Raw genomic sequence first — 8,047 nt, 5'->3', positions numbered from 1 at the left:
CAGGCCACCTGCAATATTCTTGTAAGTCCATTCTAGCCTTCGGGTTATCTTTTGTCTTTCCTTTAACATCCATCACTGTGTTGAACAAATTATCAAAATAATTCTTCTCAATATGCATGACATCAAGGTTGTGTCGGGGAAGATTATCCTTCCAATAAGGCAACTCCTAAAATATACTCTGTTTTATCCAATTATGATTAACACCATATACGGGGAATCTATAAGATGGAGCCTCAATAACTTTACTGAAGTTCTGGACTCTCTCCCAAATTTTCTCACCTGAAAGTATCGGAGGTGGAGAATCATATTCCACTTTATTCTTTTTGAATGTATTTTTCATCCTTCTAAACTCATGATCATCAGGCAAGAATTGACGGTGACAATCAAACCATGATTGCTTTCGGCCATGTTTCAAAGTGAACGCTTTACTATTTTCCATGCAGTAAGGACAAGCTAGCTTCCCAACAGTCATCCACCCAGACAACATTCCATACGCAGGAAAATCATTAATAGTCCACATTAAATTAGCACGCAAATTGAAATTCTGCTTGGTTGATATGTCATATGTTTCAACACCATTATACCATAATTGTTTTAGCTCATCAATCAAAGGTTGCAAATATACATCAATCAAACTTTTCCGATTACGTGGACCGGGGATAATACAATTTAAGAATATATATGGATTACACATACACAACTCAGGTGGTAGATTATAAGGTGTAAGAAAGACAGGCCAACATGAATATGGTGTCGCAGATATAGAAAAAGGCGTGAAGCCATCCGCACACAGACCTAACCGAATGTTCCTTGGTTCACTAGCAAAATCTGGATATGTCCTATCAAAGTGCTTTCAAGCTTCTCTATCTGAAGGATGACACATAATACTAGGTGGTCTTCTATTTTCAAAGTGTCATCTCATATGAGGAGCAGAACTCATCGACGCATATAACCTCTTTAACCTAAGTATAAGAGGTAAATAATGCATCGCCTTGACAGCGACCATATTCCCGCTGAAAAACCTCTTGAAACGAGGCTTTTCGCAAAATTTACAACTGTCTAAAGTTGCATCATCTTTATAATATAACATGCAACCATCTTCACAACAATCAATTCTCATTGACGAAAGTCCTAACTTAGAAACCAATCTCTTTGCCTTATAGAAATCACCAGGTAAGTTGATATTAGGGTCAATTAGTTCACTCATAAGGTCAATGAAAGAGTCCATGGCTGCTTGAGAAATATTCCAATCAGATTTGATACTTAGTAATCTAACTGCAACAGACAGCTCATAGTGCAGACTTCCTTCACGTAGTGGACGACTAGCTTCCTCTAACTGTTCATAAAAATATTTTGCGTCATCATTAGGAATTTGTTCAATATTTTTATTGGGCTCACCCCCGAAGTGCATCCCAAAAGCATCCACAACCATATCCTGAATTCTAGAATCAAGATTTGTATTCTCCACCGACCTACTACTTTCACCAACAACTATGTTATGAAATATCCCACGTCTACCATCGATCTCTCTATGATTAGTCCACACAAAGTAATTCTCTATAAACCCCTTTCTATAAAGATGAAGCTTAACTTCCTCCGATTTTTTAAACTTCATACAATCGCACCTGACACAAGGACACCTAATTACTCCTTCACTTTGGTATGGTGGAAGTGACATTGCATGTCTAATAAAGTCATCAACCCCTTCTACAAAATCCTCCCGCAATCCCCGCCGATTAGGATAATTCCTATTGTACATCCAAGTACGATGTTCCATCTATACAAATAAAACAAGAACAAATTAATTTATTCTACAATTATAAATTAATTATATCTTTTTTAGTTAATTCAAGATAATTATTTTTTCCTAATTACACCAATTTATATCCTAAAAGTTCAATTCATATCCAAAAGGTCCAATTCATATCTTAAAAGTTCAATTCATATCCTAAAAGTTCAATTCACAAGAACAAATCCTAAAAACTAAAATTTCAATTCATATCCTACGAGTTTAAACATAAACTAACTAAACTAAAGAAATTCAACCCATACCCTAAAAGTTCGATTCACAAGAACAAATTAATTTATTCTATAATTATAAATTAATTATATCTTTTTTAGTTAATTCAAGATAATTATTTTTTTCTAATTACACCAATTTATATCCTAAAAGTTCAATTCATATCCAAAAGGTCCAATTCATATCTTAAAAGTTCAATTCCTAAAAACTAAAATTTCAATTCATATCCTACGAGTTTAAACATAAATTAACTAAACTAAAGAAATTCAACCCATACCCTAAAAGTTTGATTCATAAGAATAAATTAATTTATTCTACAATTATAAATTAATTATATCTTTTTTAGTTCATTCAAGATAATTATTTTTTCCTAATTACACCAATTTAAATCCTAAAAGTTCAATTCATATCCAAAAGGTCCAATTCATATTTTAAAAGTTCAATTCATATCCTAAAAGTTCAATTCACAAGAACAAATCCTAAAAACTAAAATTTCAATTCATATCCTACGAGTTTAAACATAAACTAACTAAACTAATGAAATTCAACCCATACCCTAAAAGTTTGATTCACAAGAACAAATTAATTTATTCTACAATTATAAATTAATTATATATTTTTTAGTTAATTCAAGATAATTATTTTTTCCTAATTACACCAATTTATATCCTAAAAGTTCAATTCATATTCAAAAAGCCCAATTCATATCTTAAAAGTTCAATTCATATCCTAAAAGTTCAATTCACAAGAACAAATCCTAAAAACTAAAATTTCAATTCATATCCTACGAGTTTAAACATAAACTAACTAAACTAAAGAAATTCAACCCATACCCTAAAAGTTCGATTCACAAGAATAAATTAATTTATTCTACAATTATAAATTAATTATATCTTTTTTAGTTAATTCAAGATAATTATTTTTTTCTAATTACACCAATTTATATCCTAAAAGTTCAATTCATATCCAAAAGGTCCAATTCATATTTTAAAAGTTCAATTCATATCCTAAAAGTTCAATTCACAAGAACGAATCCTAAAAACTAAAATTTCAATTCATATCCTACGAGTTTAAACACAAACTAACTAAATTAAAGAAATTCAACCCATACCCTAAAAGTTTGATTCACAAGAACAAATCATAAACCGTAGATTCTAATTAAACTATTCAAGATAATACAAAGTTAATAATTCAATTCTAACTAAACTATTCAAGACAATACAAACTCAAAATTGAAACACTCATCAATTAAAACTAATTCATAACTAATTGACTAATTAACAAAACTAATTAGTTAATAAAATTAATTTAAACAAGACCTAAACCCTAATCCTCAATAAAATACAATGTTCAAATAATTGAAACACTAATCAACTGAAACTAATTCATAACTAATTAACAAAACCTAGAAATAATAAATAAATGGGTTGTAATTCAAACCTAGAATTTTTAGGAGATGGAAAAGGAGAGGAGCGGCAGTGGCAGCGGCGACGGCGGGCGCTGAGCGGTGGCGACGCGGGGTAGGGAATGGGATTTATGTGAGAAAAATAGAGAAGAAGAGAGGAAGGTATTGAGTGAGGAAAATAGAGAAGGAGAGGGGAAGATAAGAGAGAAGTGGGGGATCCCCCGTTTTTCAATTCCGATTTCAGAATTACCGACCAAAGTTGGTCGGTACATTAAGTGTTGACCGTTTGACCAAAAACTGACCAACTTTGGTCGTTTTTTTTTTTAAAAAAAAATTCTTTTTTTTTTGTGTGTGTTTCTTTTCTTAAAATATTATAAACTATAAAAGAAATATTATAAACTATAAAAGAAATATTATAAACTATAAGCATTTATTTTATTTAACTATACAATTATTATAAATAATTATAAACTATAAGTATAATCTTTATAAATAATTATATTAACTATTTACTTTTAATAAATTATAATAGCATCTATCTAAGTAAATTTTCTAAGTTATAATTAAGTATGTGAGCAATTTCTCTCACACACACACATACACTATATTGTAATTGATGCTAATAACTTCTTTTTTCATTCGTTCATCACTATTAATGCATGACATAAATTAATCGATATATAGGTCGAGACGTTTTGATGAATCACCGATTAATATTCATCGATACGTCTAAGTAAGTTATAAGTCGATAAATCAATTTACAAATAGAAATATTTGATGATAAAGTATATATACTAATTAGTATCTTCCCACAAGTCTATCCCTAAAAGAACCTAACCCTGTGGTCCTAGCGCTTCGTGTTCTTATATGTATACGGCTATACCTATATACACACACATATATATATACACACACACACACACACACACACACACACACACACACACACAAAAACACACTTCACTGTAATACTTTAACTATATATATAGCTTGTTATAGTATATATTAGTGTGTATATATATAGCTTGTTAAAGTTTGACCATGTTTGACCTATTAATTTAACTCGTTTACTTAATACTAATAACTTCTTTCGTTTATTTAATTTGTGATCCATATATATATATATATATGTCAAAGATGTTTAGTATTAATTCTTCTATTTTTCATTCATTCATCACTAATAATGCATGACATAGATTAATCGATATAGGTCGAGACATTTTATTTTTACTATTAGTCGATATAGGTCAAAACGTTTTGTTTTTAAAATTCATCAATGCATCTAAGTAAGTTATAAGTCGATGAATCAATTTACAAATAGATATATTTGATGATAAATTATATATACTAATTAGATTATTGCTTTTTGGCAAGTCTATCCCTAAAAGAATCCGACCCTGTGGTCCTAGCGCTTCGTGTTCTTATATATATTTTTTGTTGTACTACTTTATATATATATATATATATATATAAAATACACTTCATTGTACTACTTTAACTACATATATAACATGTTATATATAGTATATGTTAGTGTATTCATTATTTGTGTTACAAAAGTGTTAACGAATTAAATTTATATTATTTAGATAGTAAATATAAAAGTAATTCAAAAGTTTGACCAATGTTGACGTAATAACCGACCAACTTTGGTCGGTTATTTTTCAGAAAATAATAATTACCGACCAAAGTTGGTCGGTAAATGCTTCCCCTGCATTAACCGACCAACGTTGGTCGGTAATTTTAAATATAAATTCTTAAATATTATAAAATATTTTAAATAATAAAATAATTATTAAAATTTAAAAAATTGGGTCCAGATTACCGACCAACGTTGGTCGGTAATCCAAAATTTTCTTGTCTGACCAGTTGGGTCAATTCGTTGACCAATTTACCGACTAATGTTAGTCGATATTTTGTTTTAAGAAAATGTTAAAAAAAAAATTCCAGTTTCCGTCCAAGCTGGATGGTTTTTGGTCGCTTTTTTTGACCGACCGATGTTGGTCATAAATATTTGGTCGGTTTTTAGCGAATTTTTAGTAGTGATATAGAAAGCATATCTATCTTTAATTGGATATCTATTTTTTTTAATTGTTGGATTTGGTAAGTAAACAAAGTATAACAAAAAAAAAATTGGTTTCGAATTGCATAGATTGTTTATGGCATATTATTTAGTTCAAAATTGTTTAGTTAACAAATCTTTGAACGGGTTGCATTATGACTCATTTAAATTTAACTCATCTATTCATTGACACCCCCAGACCGTGTTATAGAAAGGCTGGGGAGTTAATAGAGTAGTTCTTCCCTTTGCTTTTTTTCTTCTTTTTTCAATAGCGTAAAAACTATCTCGAGGAGTAATTTTTCAGAAAAATATCTTTTCGTAATATGTCCAGAAAATTTCCTGTTTTTGGAAGGAGTCCAAAACTATTCACTTTCTGTTTTAATGATGGTCCTTTTAACTAATAGTCACATAAAATATTATTCTTGCATAAATGAGAGAAATTACTACGTTCTATGGAATTGCAAAGAATATTGCTTATTAAACGAAACGTCAAAGCAAGGTCGATTATTCCTATATTCTCAATCTATTAGTGTTTATCCGAAAAATCGGATAACGTTAGTGTTTACCTAAAAAATCGAATAATGTTAGATTTGTGTATGGTTCTAAGGATATGCAATACAATTTGATATAAATCGTGTAGAGAAATAGAAATATGTGTATTCTTGACTATGAGAATGAAAATAGTGAGCCAAAAGAATTAGTAAAATAAGCACAAGGGGATATCTTTTTTCCCTCCCCGTGATCTTTTGTTCTAGTTCCTCTTATAGTAGAGGGATCATACTTTATATACAATAAAAAATACGTAGTGGAGAGCCCATGATGTATTGTCTTTTCCTCGATTTCCGCCAAGATTCTCTCCCATAGTGCGGTTGCAACGACCCTAATTTGCGAGCTCGATACTGGCTCGAGCTCGATGTTAGATTGAGCCCTCGGCCTTGGTCCGAGCTCGATTTTGATTTGGGGTCTCGGTATTCGGGGTGAATATTGGTCGGTCAATGCATCTTCGATAATCTCCGCTTTGCCTCGTAGTTCGATTTGGATATGGGCTCGATAATGATATCGAGCTTGTCATTGATCGGTCTTAGAGCTCGAAGTTCGCCGCCCTTACTTCGGACCTTGACCGAGCTTGTCATGTAGATATCCTTTGATCGAAACATTATCGTCTCGATCAGTCCGTACGACTGACTCGAATCGATTTTGACCGTATACAGATAGTACCCTCGTTTCTCGAAAAAGGATGTGGCGAGAAACGATATGATTTCCCAACAGCTCGATCAGATATATACTGACATTTTCATCAATCCCGACCATGACATATGTGATAGCTGTCCCATCGGTTCGGTTTTACCGAGGCTTTTAATGTGTCAGACGGTGGTCGGCCACCTTTGATATTGAACCGTCATTGCTTCAATCTATAAATAGCCTTTCCTTCCACCATTCATCATTCTTATGTCTTCAGTCTTCCAAATTTTGCAAGTTCCTTTTCTGAGTTTTCTGCTTGTAAACCTGTGAGTTTTACTGCAAATTCTTCCTTAGAACACCAAATACTTCCGTCCTTTGTTTACGAAATTTTAAATGGCAAAAACGTCTAAAACTGTTCCGCAAAAAGAGACCGCTTCTTCATCTCGACTTGTTGATGGCGAGGATGTGGAAGTGCCCCGCCCTGAGGATTTTGTTCCGGTTGGGTGTTCGACCGTAGGCGATTTTAAATTGAAAAGCCTTCTCCGAGACCGGGTCGGTGTGAGCCGATGTCGAGGTATCAATGTTCAATCATCGAAAAAGTTCTCGATAAAGTCATACAAGAATGCAACTGGGATAATAAATTCGTAGTAATCCCATCGCCCGATGAACCAATTACTACCTACGTCGAAGGGTTCTTAAGTGTTTATATTATCCTTTCACGTTAGGACCCTTAGACCCTGTCATCGTATCCTTTTGTAAGAGGTACGATGTGACCCTCAGCCAAATCCATCCTTCCTTTTGGAGGATAGTGATTCTTCTTCGATTTTTCTCGAGCAAGGTCGAGGGGCGTATCTTCACCCTCGATCATCTTATGCGTCTTTACAGTCCCCGACTTTATCGAGGAGGGCTGATCAAGCTTGCTCGTCGAGCAACCAAAATGCCATTCTCGAGCATAGACGAGACCCGGGATCGGGGTTGGATTGGCCGTTTTGTTCGAATCAGAACCTCGGATCTGATCCCTGCCGATGACTTGCCATTTCCCGAAAAATGGAATATGAGCCGTGAGTAAACGTTTCGCTTTGCTCGTTTTGATTTTGTGATTGCTTTCTATTTTGTTGATCCATTTTTCCTTATCACAGCCGTAGCTCGAATGCCGGAACCAATCCCGGATCTTAGACAATGGGTCGAAAGCCTGGTATTGCAGAGACCATACTCCGAGCGTGCTTGGGTCGAATTATCAAAGGGCCGATGGGAGGCCAGCAGTCATGGTAAATCTTTTTGTCGATTTGTCTCTTCATCGGTTTGTATAGTAAATCTCCTTCTTCCCTTTTGTAGGACTTGGGAAAGATGTAGTTATGAGGCCGCCGTCCGGTGGCGA

This window comes from Nicotiana tabacum, chromosome 4 (assembly GCF_000715075.1).
Source record: "Nicotiana tabacum cultivar K326 chromosome 4, ASM71507v2, whole genome shotgun sequence".
Lineage (NCBI taxonomy): Eukaryota > Viridiplantae > Streptophyta > Magnoliopsida > Solanales > Solanaceae > Nicotiana > Nicotiana tabacum.
This window is presented reverse-complemented; position numbering follows the sequence as displayed.